General features: G+C 32.0%; 1 protein-coding gene across 6 annotated transcripts in view; it reads left to right on the plus strand.

The window, feature by feature from the left end:
* The first annotated feature begins 1059 nt into the window (after positions 1-1059).
* The window catches only part of per (period), a 55771-nt gene continuing 41649 nt past the window's right edge, over positions 1060-15181 (plus strand). For all 6 annotated transcript variants that reach the window (XM_068777814.1, XM_068777770.1, XM_068777805.1 and 3 more), the window contains exon 1: positions 1060-1275. The gene's annotated coding sequence lies outside the window, so the exon portion shown is untranslated. The remainder of the gene's footprint in view (positions 1276-15181) is intronic.

The raw sequence follows: 15181 nt of genomic DNA on the forward strand, positions 1-15181 counted from the left end.
AATGAAGTGATGAATTGAATAGCGGATAATGAGAAACTAATAAAAGTTGAAAATATTGGTTCCAAGTTCTGATTTTGCCCGCAATAATAGGATTTAATATTTCTATATCCATTGAAATTCATAGTAATTAATTTTTTAATTATGTCTTTATGTAATTAAACATCTCGGTGAAGGGAATATATAATTTAAATGCATTAATTTAAAGGTGACTATCATTAATTTTTGGAATTACCACTTTTATCAATATCGCCTTTAAGCTGCAACATAAGTGAATTTATAATATTTAGTGTTAAGAAAAGACAACGCTGTGGTAGCTAATAAAGAGCCCTTTTAAATAAGATACTTTTTGCATTTATAATAAAGTAAAACATGAAATGTTAAAAGAATCATCTAATTTGTTCTTACATTTTGTTACTCATTTAACTCTTTGATGAAAACGTCACGTTGATACCTAAAACCATTTCATCGTCATCAGGTCAGCTGAAGCAAGGTGTATGCCTCCCCCAACGATATCCGCGATGGCCGGTCTTGCTTGGACCTAAATCGATAAATATACGTAATATATATTAAGATATAAAAAAAACGTAATTTGCATTCCAATCATTTTGTAATATTATTTAATTCACAATATTAACTTATATTTTTTCCTACTTGGATGATTTAATGTATATATTTCACTGGGTGACGTTTTACAGTATGACAACTATGAAATACTGACCTAATTCAAGACCTAAAACTCCTAAAACTCGCGATGTTAAATTCCTTGTTACTAATTTGTTTAATTTTAACAGGATTGATTGTTGTTTACAAGTTTTATATAGTCTTACTAAATAAGAGGTTCTCCTATAATTACCCACTAATCCCTATTGTCAAGTATCGATAATGAAAAAGCATAACATTTTATTGAAGTTTTTTTATTAATCAACATTGATAAAGATAATTAAATTTTTATAATGAATATCGATAAATGTGTCGATATCGATAAAAAGTTTTTAACTGTCATGGCCAACACTTCCCCAGACACGAAAACAAAACTACTTCAAGCCAAGTTAATGTAATACCAGTCTCGTACCTTAGTATTCACGAAAATTATCCTGAGTATACTCGTTCTTTAAAGATTTTACTGAATTTTCGTAGTGCAATAAGTGTATTTAATAATTAATTCACTAATAAACTGATACGTGTAATTGAAATTGTATAAGTTGTTGTTTAACGAACCTATATTGTTTAACCATATCTTACTTGAAAATGGGGTCTCTTCTGCTATAAACAAAGGTAAATATACTTTTCATTATCTTCTTACATTTACACGTATATATTAATGCTCGCAATATGAACTAATGATTCTGTTTCTATATATATTTTTTTCATTTTCATCTTTAGGTTCTATCAGATAATCAGTATCTTGGTGAAAGTGAATATTTTGATTTTGTCAAAATGGTTGAAAATTTATTAAGAATTATAGATAATTAAACATCAGAAGTGATGAAATTATTACTGTCAAATTTGTTTAAGTATAAATAATATTTAAATAAATATAAAGTTATTATATATTGTTACGATTTTCTCTTTAAAAGTGATTTTTATTAAACCCTGTTGCATATATAATTTTATCATTAATAATTTTAACTGTAATAGAATTAAATAAAATAAATTTTAAAAGGTAATATAACATATACTAAAAATGTGTAAAATCTTGTTATTGAACAGTTATAGAGTCCATCTAACCTGACAATAACAGTTTTTATTGTCATTCTAAATATATATATGTGTATATACGGATATACTTCATCTTTTATGTTATAGTTTTAAGTATTTTGACATTTGCTTTGAATTGAATCTGATACTTTTAAGTATAATTAATTCAATACAATAAGAATGAAACAAAATAGAGATTTGACAATTAAAAAAACTTAAGAGGAGATGAAATTGACATATTACATAAGAAAATGACTAATTGACATTTGAGTTTACAATGCATATGCTGTGTTTATGTAACACATTTTTATATTATTTTGCAATAAAAATTGGTCCAAACATTTTTAACTATTTTATGTCTTCTTTCACTTTCAGAAAAAATTCTTTTAATACATTCCTTGCCATGGCAATTTTTGAAGACTTTCCATTCAAGCAGTGTGGGGCATATACAACCCACACCTTAAAAATGAAAAAAAAAAGCCACTTAAGACATACACTACACTTTTTTAATACTGCAAAGCAATTAGCGAGAAAAAGTTATAAATTTTAATAATCATTACATATGTGTATACATGATGTGAAGTTATCTCTATTCAACCACACAATTCCTTTTATAAGAATCCTTTGTTTTTTAATGAGTACTGCAAATGGCCTGAACAGAAAGTGCAGCGGGGGTCATATACACCCTACATGGCATGTAATGTGTCATTTTCCTTATGTTAAGTAAATATGATAACGGTATGAGGACTTTGATAGACTTATGTTGATTATGGCTAACAGGAATGTCTATTGCACACCTAGATAAAATTATATTATATAGTGATACAGGGAGGTGTGCACTAGGTGGACTAACCACATAGTGAATGTTGCGGGAAGTTGTTTGTCCGTTGCAGCACAAAACCTGCCATCATGAAAAGGCTATGCCTTGAAGTGGGCATCTATAGGCTTTCATGATGATTTGTAAAAATATGTAATATTTTGACAATATTTTCTGCTTTACAAGAAACAGGTATTATAGGATTTTAATTATGTATATAACATTGTGTTTATATATAGACAGATAGATATGTTTTTTACATTAATATGAAACATTTAGAACACTATTCGCATAGCTTGATTGTGCAAAGCGAATTGATTGATCTGGTTTGACAGAGTATATTTTGCCATTTGCAGAAGCATCATGTTTTATATGTTTTTTACTTTATGGGATATATTAGGGGGGACCGGAAAGTAAAGTTGCGTTCTACAGTTAAATTCACACAATTACATTTTTAACAAGTACTTATTTCTAATCAACAATATATTCACCTTCATTATCAACAACCTTTTGCCATCTAGTATAGATATTTTTAATGCCAAAGCAGTGAAAATCAATCGGTTTTTCTGTAAAATATGTCAATAGAAATGACATTACTTTCCGGTCCCCCTAATATATGAATTTTATAAAGATATATTACTGTGATTTAAAAGTAAGATGTATATTGACATTTCAAATACCTGGGCATTGGGAAAAAAGGTACTATTATCAAGTGTCAATTTTTCAAAAGGTTTAATTATATCTGAGTTACATATTTGTTTGTCAAATGTTTCAATTTCGTTAAACACATCAAGATTCGGGTTGTGCCATAACCATGCAATTTAAAAAAAAAAAAAAATAATCCTTTAATTCTTGACTCATAACATTCACCAACCACTGTCTTCTCTTGATTTTGATCCTTGTGATTTCTGGCGATGCAGCAAACTCAATTGTCGCAGCGATGCCACTTAGATTCAATTAAGGAGATAAAAACTCAATTGAATCAGGTCTTGAAAGCATTTCCTGAAAAAGACTATTCCTTCTTCGAAGACTAGATAAAGGATTTATGTTTTATCAACAAATTTACTTTACTTTTTTAAGCAAAGTATTAAGTTAAAGTCTTGTACTGTACACATATGTCAGGAATCTAAAAACCTTTTTTACTAGAAATCAAGAAATCTTTCGCTTCTTTTCACAAAACGGTAGATTGTACTAATTTTATTTTTTAGACTGTTTTTATGAAAGTAGTATTTTATATATTTCATCATTATCATCATTTCAGGCATAAGAAATTACCTGATGGCCTTCACTATAGATTTCCAATAGGATCATCTGAAAGCGACCAAAATTCAGCTTCTTCCAATAATCTTAACATGGCATGCCAGATGAATTACAATCCAAGACATTAACCTTCATGACCCCTATTTGCCTTCAACTACTACCTGCACAAAAAGCTCCATTACTCACCTTAGAAGTTCTACTAAATGAAAATCAAGTGTGATGATTACATTCAGTAACCAATTGATATAAATTGACTTTGACCTTATTGTAACAAAAGCTGGCACATCTTTGGAATTTTTAACTTCGAAACATTATTTTGAAATTTTAATTTTAATCAGAAATTTCCAGATTTGGAATGATATCAGCTGATTATATTGAGCGAGGCAGTCCAGAAGTACATGTTGTATTAATTATTTTACTTCAAAAGATATTAATAACGGTTGTATTATGTCATCTGTGCAGTCTGGTTTCCGCAACCAAGCAACACTGCTCATTTTGCGTTGGGTTTAGCTTTATTCAAGCCAATCAAACAAGAGGAATCCTAGTAAACCCTTGATATAGCCGCCGACCTTGGTGAGGCAACTCAATGATCGGAGATGATATTAAACATAAAAAATACTTTTGTGTTTGCGTTTAGATAAACATTGGTGCCAAACAGAAACCAGTGTTCTACTTCTTATTTTATATTAAAATTTTAGTAACACTTTAGGTCTGTTTCTTATTTTAAACAAAAATTTTATCAATATGTAATACCAAAGAATTATATACATGCTGCGCGTTTGACTTACCATTATGTGGGTTTTTGTAAACTGTTATTGCTAATATACATTAGGCATTTAAATACACACACATATATATATATATATATATATATATATATATGTATATACATGTCAACTTGTTATCAATGTCTACAAATATACAATATAAATATTTGTAACTTAATATAATAAAACAAGTGAAGATATGTAATTGTCTTAGTTTAAATATACTATTGCATTGTACAATTATCAACAGCTGCCAGATTGCGAAGAGGTTACAATTTATTTTTAATGTTTGTATGTGAAATTTTTTTGTAGCTTATACATGGTGATCTATTATATATGTAAACGATAAGAGGTATCAATAAATAGTTAAATTGTCAATGTATGACACAATATTTCAAAAATTATTATCTCAGATATAAAGATAATATATTGCCATATATTAAACTTCTTTATCTTTCACTATAAAGGTTATTAACCTAATTTAAATAAATTCTTGAAATATATTTAAGGGTTATCACATGATACAAGGTGTTTGAAAATAGATGTAAAGGTTTAATTGGGTTTAATGCATATTTCTTATCAGCTAATCAATATCATAAGACTGAAAATTTAGTTTAGAACATGGGTATGTGTTAAAAAAAGACTAGTGTATGTATGTATATATATATATATTTTATATAATGATTATTAATTATGGAATAGATATATAATATATATATATATATATAAATATATATATTAATGTTTATATATATATATACATATATATATTTATGGTGGTTTGCATACACCTAGCTTGGAATATCTAAAAATAATTTTCACAACTACAGACATCAGGTCAAAGGTTGACAGTTTGATATATAATTATTTTAACTCCGACTGTCCGCGGTGACTTTCATCAATATTTTATTGTATTTCCTTTTTATTTACCATAACTTTCAGTACTGTTTTATGCTGCATACCCGTCCAGTATTATTTCACTATATAAGACACACTGTTTGTTGTGTTTTGTTAAACAGTTGCTTACAACAGTTATAAAAAGGTTCACGTTCACCCAGTGAGCAATGGAGAGGGTATATGGAGTTTCTCTGTGAGCTAGAATTTGAAATGAGATCCGCAGAAGAACCAAAATCACGGATGTAGCTTGAAGAATTGCTCATTTGAAATGGCGGTGCGTGGAGCTCATCGCTCGTGCAGCGACACTAGGTGGATCGATGATGTAGTTAAGACAGAAGGTAGCTGTATGCAGGCAGCGCGGAACCTGTCATGACCTGCGCGAAGCCTTGCAGTAGGCGTCTAGCAATAGAAAAGAAGAAGCAGTAGCTTTTATAATTTCAGATGGTTATGATTGATATGACTTTAGAAAGAAACGTTTTTAGGAATTGTGGGAGTCCTATATACACTGACGTGATGTCTGAATGAATAATAGGTGTAAGAGTTTGTGGGCGAGCGTAGCCGACGAGCGAACCTAGTGTGCCGAATTAGTGCAGCGAGCACATGCACGCACCGGTGACGCGGGCGCAGACCTTTTGTTACTTTTGTTTCTTTTGCGCCTTTGTTCTATTGCCCGCTTTCACTCGGTCGCAGAGCACATTGCGCCCCAGAGTCCTACGACGAATGCACGTCCTTTTTGCTCGCACTCAAGCGCTAATAAAAATTTGTTCGTGTGTGAAATAAATTGATAAAGTGTTACAAATATCTTTTAATAAGACACAAAACTCTTTAGAATCCATATCTACTCATTGGCTATGATAAGAATCTATTATATTAAGAAAGTGTTCTCCTATGATCTATATCCTCAAGAACTGGATCCGATGCTACTTGGACAGGAAGTATGGTACTTCGACTGGGTTTCGTCAAGGGTACAGGCGCCAGGGAAATAATGCTGAATAATCGAATAACACGTTCCTTGTCGACGGCAATTTTTGAAGATTTTCTATTCAAGCCGCGAGGGGCGTATACGACCCACACTTTAAAAATTAAAAAAGTCGTTTAAGACGTATGCTTTACACTTTAACTGCAAATTTATAATTAGCGGGAAAAAGTTTTAAATTTTAATATGCATTACGTACGTGTATACGTGATGTGTAGTTATCTACATTTGACCTTACGATTAATTTTTAAGAATCCTATGTTTTTCAATGAGAACTACAAATGGCCTGAACGGAAAGTATAGCGGGGGTCACATACACCCTACATGGCGTGGAATGTGTTAAAAAGGCTTCATCATCATATTAGATGATGTATGTTCACTGCTAGATATGTAGCGGGTCAAAAGACCCATTTTAAGTTTAACTTTTGCATTGAAATTTAATAAGAGCAATGAGCAATTGAACACAAGTTCATATTCTTTACGTTTGTAATAGAATTGATCTATATACAATTTTGTTTAATTATAATAAATGTATTTATTATTTGCTTCCGAACCATATTGCATGCTTATTGGCATAGAAGGAGTGGAGAGAGTCCACACATTTTATTACCTGGGTAGCTTAGTATCGGAATCTGGACTGACCGAAGAGGACACCGCTTCGAGAATCTCCAAGGGAAAGGCAGCCTTCGCACGGCACCGCCAGTATGGCAATCACGGAAGCTGGCTAGAAGAGTTATGCTCAAAATATTCCGATCCAATGTGTAAACCTTCTTGCTATATGGATGCGAGACGTGGAAGGTTACCAAAGATATCACGCGTCGGCTCCAAGTCTTCGTTAACAACTGTCTTCGACGTATTCTCGGTATATACTGGCCTGAGAAAATCTCCAAAATAGACCTTTGGAATCGCTGCGGTGAGATGCAGATCAAACGCCGCAAGTGGAACTGAATAGGCCACACGCTCCGAAGGGACCCGGATCACATTCCGATGCAAGCCCTAGAATGGAATCCTCAAGAAAATAAAGGCAGTTGGAATGACGTGAAGCGAAGTAAAGCACGAAGCTCAAGACCGCTCGGGATGGCAACGTACTGTGGATGCCCTCTGCCCCCTCTTGGAGATATAGGAATAAATGTTAAACCATATTGCATGTATTCAAGCAGGAAACAAATTAGGGTCATGACTATGGTAGAAATAGGTACCTAGTAAGTGTTGGTATGATAAGTGTTAACTATGTCGTCGGTACTCTTAGTGGGAGACCTTTTCACACCGCTTACAACGACTCGTGGTCGCCCACTGCTATTTCAGTCGAGAAATTATTTGTGATACATCTGTGTACGTTTTTCTGTAGATCTCTATTCCAATTATATCTCTCAAAATGGAGAAAGCTATGCTTTGCATCAGTATATTCTAAAAAAATATTGCAATGAAAAATATGTTTGGGGAGTTGGTAGACAAATTCGTCAATCAGGGTTCTATAGTATTTATCAAATTTTATGACGCTACATAGTTGCTATATATATATATATATATATATATATATATATATATATATTTTATGGACGCAGCACTGCACACATACTGAATGAATTTATGTCATCGAAAAGTGATAGCCCTTTGAACCTAGGAATATGCACATGCCATTTGAGAAGCAGTGTAAGTCCGGTCTTAAAAATACACACACATATATATACATACACACAAATGGAGACGCAAAATGACCCTAGCATTTAAAGAAGTAAATATCTTTCTTAATAAAAAATTCTAAGAATTATCGAGCCAGATGTATTAGTTGGTTATTAAATTAGAATGTTTTAGATTAAATCAGTGTTTCGCGAAGCCCACGCCCCATAGGGGGACAAATTGATAGTTAAGGTGTACAATTCGGAATGACTCGATACGACTTTAATCTTTTCTATTTTATATAAAATTTATGATACATAGGTGGCCATAAGAATTTCAAGGAGCATGGCATAAAAAAAGCCTGGGAAACATTGTGTTACATTAGTGCTTCTCAACCTGCGACCCTCGCCCCACAGGAGGGCCATTCGAAAGTGGACAACAACTGTTTAAACCTTTCGCTTTATATATATTATATTACATAGGAGAGCGTAATAATTTTAGGAAGGCTCAGGGCTTGGCACAAAAAAGAGTGGGAAACACTGTGTCATATTGTTTCAGATGCATACAAGACCGAGTGTGTGAGTAGACGTGAAATCAATAAGATATTTTACATCCACCAATTTGTATTAAACTCGTCTGATGGTTTATGACACTAATCCCAACTGTGGGAACTAGATATAGCTATTAATACATAGAGGCTTTCAAAGGTATTTATATATACCATAATTATAACACATAAGTTGGCGATCGCAGTGTGGTAGAATGGTACAAAGAGGGCGCTGCTGTCTATCCTACTAACCTATCCTATATCATTAATGCACAAATTATAAGATTGTGTTCCGGGAATCGAACTCGCGTGCCTCGATCGCAAGTCTGTCCTAGAACACCTAGCTACCACTGATCCATTGTTAGTAGATAGTATCAGAGTATTTATTTATTTATTTAGATTATTTAAACTCGTGATTAAAGAGGTTTTAAATGGAATAGATATAAGATATATATATCTATCTCAACCGGCGAATTTTTGTGTCTGCCTTTAAAAGGTATAAAATTATTAAATTTTTAAAAATGTTGATTTGAAATGGAACTATTTTACAATTTATTTGTTAGGTGTCTTTTCTCTGTAGTGCATGCGAAATAGTATCTAGATTTCTATTATTCAAATTCATTAGTGAAGAATTTACTCATGTACGAACAGTAGTCGTCATCTCAGATGGACGCTCCACTTCACTTTTGTTCTTATTATTTATGAATCCCAAATAAAAGGATCTCTTATCAAAATGAGGATAGAAAAAACGGTCAATGGTGCATTAAAGATATCAATTGGAGACCACAGAATGGTAAGCACAGTATAGAATGTCGAACAATGCTAACGAAATCATGAGTAATGAAATAATAAAGGTAGCGTGTTGTTCTAAAAGCCATGGAGAGGATAGATCGGGATTATTTACGAAATCGAATCTGATACGAGGAGATCCTAGGCGGACGAAAGTAGTTGTAGCAATGGATAGACCATGACCAAGGGGTTTAACCCTTAATAACCTGATTTACGAAAGTGATTTTTTTAAAATATTACTTTGTTTGCTTGAGGGTCTAGATGAAGGTAAAAATAGATTTTTTTTTAATTTCGTTGGAAAGAATATTATACAACAGTAAAATTCGTACAGCCAACCTATAAAAAAACTAATAATAATGTGAACATTCAGTTTAGGAATGGTATCAAAATTGAAACTCTAGGCTATTAAGGGTTTAAGTTCTTGAGTCACCACGGCGAGCGTTTCAAGAAAATCGGTGATGATTTGAACACATGGAGTGTTCAATATACGTAAAACCTTCTTTATATATAAAAATACGAAAATTATGGTTGTACAATGAAAGTTGAACCTTTATACAAAGATACGTTGTCGCAATAACTGATATATATATATGTATATATATATAGAGTTAAACGCGCACGAACGGTTTCGGGGCGTGCGCCGACACGTGCCTCTGTAGGTATTATCCGAGTCGTAATGTGGCTTACGCTTGAATATATATCGAAGTATACCTAGAATGTTCTACAATACTATCGTTGTTTGACGACATTGTCGACTGTTATTAATGTTTTGGCCTGAATTAACTGTTCAGATGTTTATTTATAGGTTCGGGGACTTCTAGTTTTTTTTTTTAACTTTAAAACCTTTTAGCGCTCTTTTGTTCTGTCTAAGTGGCTTTTTTTATATGGTCCCCGCTATTGGGAGCCTCTCGTACCCCTCTATCTTGTGTGGGACAGGGACTATTTAATATTATTTAATTTTTCACATATTTTTTTTTATTTTCATTATTTTCTTTCATACATCATATGATCTTTCATTCTTCTAGTTTTTTTCAATGGCCCCCGCTATTGGGAGCCTCTCGTACCCCACTATCTTGTGTGGGACAGGGATTATTTAATATTATTTAATTTTTCACATATTTTTTTTATTTTCATTATCTTCTTTCATACATCATATGATCTTTCATTCTTCTAGTTTTGTTTTATATGGCCCCCGCTATTGGGAGCCTCTCGTACCCCCTATCTTGTGTGGAACAGGGATTATTTAATATTATTTAATTTTTCACATAAATTTTTTTTATTTTCATTATTTACTTTCATATATCATATGATCTGTCATTCTTCTAGTTTTTTTTATATGGCCCCCGCTATTGGGAGCCTCTCGTACCCCCCTATCTTGTGTGGGACAGGGACTATTTAATATTATTTAATTTTTCACATATATTTTTTTATTTTTATTATTTTCTTTCATACATCATATGATCTTTCATTCTTCTAGTTTTTTTTATATGGCCCCCGCTATTGGGAGCCTCTCGTACCCCTCCCTATCTTGTATAGGACAGGGACTATTTAACATTATTTAATTTTTCACATAATTTTTTTTATTTTCATTATCTTCTTTCATACGTCATATGATCTTTTATTCTTTTCATTCTTGCCACAATTCTTCTGTCTTTCCCTTTCGCTCTGTAACGCCTTTCATACATCCCTCATTACTCTTTTACATTTTTATTATTTTATTTCTATATAGGATTATTACAATATCACTTTGTTTTACATTATTATTTTTTTGGATTTTTGTTTTGTTTACATTTTTATTAGCTTTTATTTCTATCTATTACTTTACTTACTATTTTACATAGTAGGAGGAACTCTTCTTTGGTTTTTTCTTCTCTTATCAGGTAGGCTATTGATTCCTCCATGATTTTAGGGACTTCTAGTTGACTCCTACATGTGAGATATGGTCTTTGTTTATAAATGATTTTTTTTATTGTAATTTTAATTTTATTCTCCTCTTTCGTGTCTCATATTTTTTTCATCATCTTTCATTCTGATTTCCTTTTACATGTCTAATGTATTCCTATGATATTACAGATACTTAATAAGTATCATATTACTTAGTCAATTTTTTTTTTAGTAAATACCTATATTAATTACAAATTTCTTCCTGTTTTTATGAATCGCAGTATCGAGGCCTTTATGGTTCAAAAACCCTGTATTATAAAGCGACTTAAGATTTTTTTTGTTAAAAAAACTTTTTAAATTTACTTCAAATTCAGACACATAACATAGGAATATATTGTATAAACTTCACAGTTGTCCCCAAAAGAAACTAATTTTATAAACCATAAAAACTAACCTATAAAGGTCAAATACAATAATAATAAAATTTATTATTATTGTATTTGAGACAGGGACTATATATATTTAGCAATAATTTTATACATGTTACTATTTTATCACCTATTATTTATTTTGCTACATCATCTTTATTCATGACATTGTCTTTTGTTCTCTTCCTTTCATTTACAACCCTTACATGCATCGCCTTTCTTCATTCTCCACGTTCTTTTATATCATTTAGTTTACTATTTAAAAGTCCTTATGTTCCTTATTTTTATATAAACATATTCTCTTTATATACCCGGCCTCATATTTGTTAATCTAATATATAATTTTGTTTATAATTATGAAAACTTTTCGGCACTGCAAAGTTATCACCTTCAGGTCCACTTCATCCTCATATCTCTCTTTTGGGAATACGGGACAGTTCGTTATTGCGTGCACAATGGTCTAGTCCACAGCTGGGCTATACATGAGACACTCCCGGAATTTGAACCTATGTAGGTACTCAGCGAAATCTCCATGCCCTGTGAACATTTGGACCAGATCCAGATCCACTACAGTAACTAAGTCTTATTACTATACTATTGTTCTGGACAACCTTAAGAATACGACGACGTTCATCGATCACCAGGGAGGCGATGTTATTTGCCTTAATTTTTTTCCTAGCACTATCTAACACACAATTTAGACGTTTAATTCTTTTATTCCTAGCACATACTTATCAAATGAACTATATGATGATTGGTTTTAGGTGTAAAAGTTGTATACGGTTAAATGTACAGCACGTTCACTGTTAATCAATATATGGTACACCCTATCCATTCTCGTCGCTCCACTACCATACATATTATTTATTATTATTATCCCATCGGTTAAATATAGTATACAGATCGTCGTCGAGTTGTCAACTTATCGATTTTTTATAGGATACACACTGGAGAGTGATCGAAGGCTCTTTTCGAACTGACTGAGTCATCTTCATTATCATTATCGGACTACTAGGCGCAGCAAAAGTTTCTTCCATACGTTGTTTACATACATAGACAGCTCGTATTTGGTCTGAGTCGCCAATATTTGGAATGACCTGCTTGGGTCTACTTTTCCTGATGAGTTCAACTCTGGAGCCTTTAAGAGTAGAGTGAACAAGTTTCTTTCGGATGGGCGTGTACCACCTTCGTCTTCATCTACACTTTCCATCAGGTGAGATGGAAGACAAACGCCTTTTTCATTGCAACTATATAAAAATGATAAGTTGATCAAAAAACTATAAAAAAAAAACTTTAAGCTGACGTCCGTTTCGGCGGCTATTTGTGTAGAGATGTTGAAATGTAAATAATGATTGATATTAATGGAAATCGAATAGGCAAGTTTTAATAAAAACCAATACTTCGATCGGAACATGTATTCAAAGCAAGTAAAAGATATCAATAATTTAAATATCAATACAGTTATTTGAAATATTCAATATTTACACGAGTATCATTATTAAGATCATACATTTCTAATTACATTTATATTAAAATAATTTATGAAAAATAGTGGCGCATAATAAATGCAAGAAAAGAAAAAACTCGTGTCGCCTAAATTTCAAATTTCGAATCTTTTGCGTACGCATATATAATAAAGTTCTATGAGATATAGACATTTCGTATCTTAGTTTTAAATCTAAAATTAAAGGTTTATTATTAAATAAATCTTATTATAGCATTCAAGAGTTATTAGATCATTGAAATTTATGGAACTTGGTATGTTAACCCGTTTGCATGGGTAATATTATAATGTACATAGGAAAAATAATTAAATTTAGTTTAAAAGAGCAAGTGTTGAGTTTCTGGCCGACTCTTAACAGATCAGCGATCGAAGGTTTAAAAGCAAATCTAAAAGATTATTTAAATAAAGATAATTTTTAAATTAAATTTTAATTCATACAATCTCGGGTGATCTCGGGAAATTGTTGGCAATTATTAGATTTTTAATTAAAAGATTTATATCTTAGATATAGAAGCAAGATGAAAATCTATCCAAACATAGCAAAAAGGTTTCTTCAGCGGTGTAAACCAAACTATATACATAATTTAGCGCATAAATCACTAACCTTGTCCGCTTTTACATATATACAGTCATGGCAAGAATTTTCATACATAACTAATTATTTTTAACCTGACACCACTTGGTAATTTTATTATGAGACAATTACGTCTCCAACTGAGATATCTATTGGGTTGGTAAGTAAGTCATTGCCGCTTTTGTCGATAGATTCATTCTACACTTTCTTTTGTTAACGCGGTTAGAGATTAAACCAATGTTTTTTTCTTACTTTTTGATTTCTATTTTTAATTAGAAAAAAAATATCGATTAGTATTTTAGTTTTGTTGTTATCCCTATATATATCTATATATATATATATATAATCGGGATTTTTATATATTTTTAAATAGATACCGAATGTTATCATTAAAGGATCGACGTTCTCTAATGGACGCCACTACACTTAAAAATAACTGTTAACTGTTCGGGACTGTTGTCCGAGGTAAATTTTCGAATTCCTGCAGCGAGAACGCGTTCTAGATCTCTCTTCCTTTTATCAACGGCTAAGACAAATATCGGTAAACGTGCACCCTTATACAGGTTGTGTGACCTCCACAATTCATATATTAGTCATATTGATATATTCTCGTGCTCTCTCGTATCTTTTAAAAGAAAATTTCGTTCGAAATTATTAAGTACACACAATACAATTTAAGCCTCATTGGAACGTGACGGCTTGCTGTGACTCGTATTTTGTATAGTAATGTTTTTCTTTGTTTTGTCATTGTTTGACTTTAAATCATTAAATGTTTTTAGTGAGATAGTTATAAGGTAACAATTGTAACTAATTTTATATTTTTAAGTTAGTACTTTCTTACTGCCCTTAGTTACTGTATATCTCGAATAAAGTAAAGTAAAGTAAATATAAAAATAAAAAAAAACTTGGATTCCGAAAAAGCAAGAATGTAACGTAAGCACAAAAGGAGTTATGTGCCGTATATAGAGACGAAGCCTTAAAAGAAAGGCAGTGTCGAAATTGGTTTGAAGGATTCCGTTTTGGTGATTTTCACTGAAATATGCACAACGATCTGGCCACCTAGTCGAAGTTGATGAAACCCATATGAAAGCCAATTCCGATTTAGATCGTCACAACATACCACGGCACATTGTAGAGAGCTCAATATATCGCATGATTGCACTGAAAAAAAAATTAAAAACTATTGGATCTCTATGGATCCTTTAGCGAAAGGAAATTCATTCGACGCAAGGGATCGTCTGTGATTCGCTTCTGAAACGCAATAAAAATGATACATTTCTGAAAGACCTTTTCACTGGCGACGAAAAGTGGAGAGTTTGTAGCAATGTTACTTGCAAGAGATCGTGGGTGAAGCAAGATCAACCAGCAAAAGGAGAGATTCACAAAAAAGAAGATTATCTTGTCAGTCTGGTGGGATTAA

Source organism: Battus philenor, unplaced genomic scaffold (genome assembly GCF_028537555.1).
Source record: "Battus philenor isolate CCGP_79_NKW_IND1 unplaced genomic scaffold, ilBatPhil1.0.hap1 SCAF_1, whole genome shotgun sequence".
NCBI classification, from domain to species: Eukaryota; Metazoa; Arthropoda; class Insecta; order Lepidoptera; family Papilionidae; genus Battus; species Battus philenor.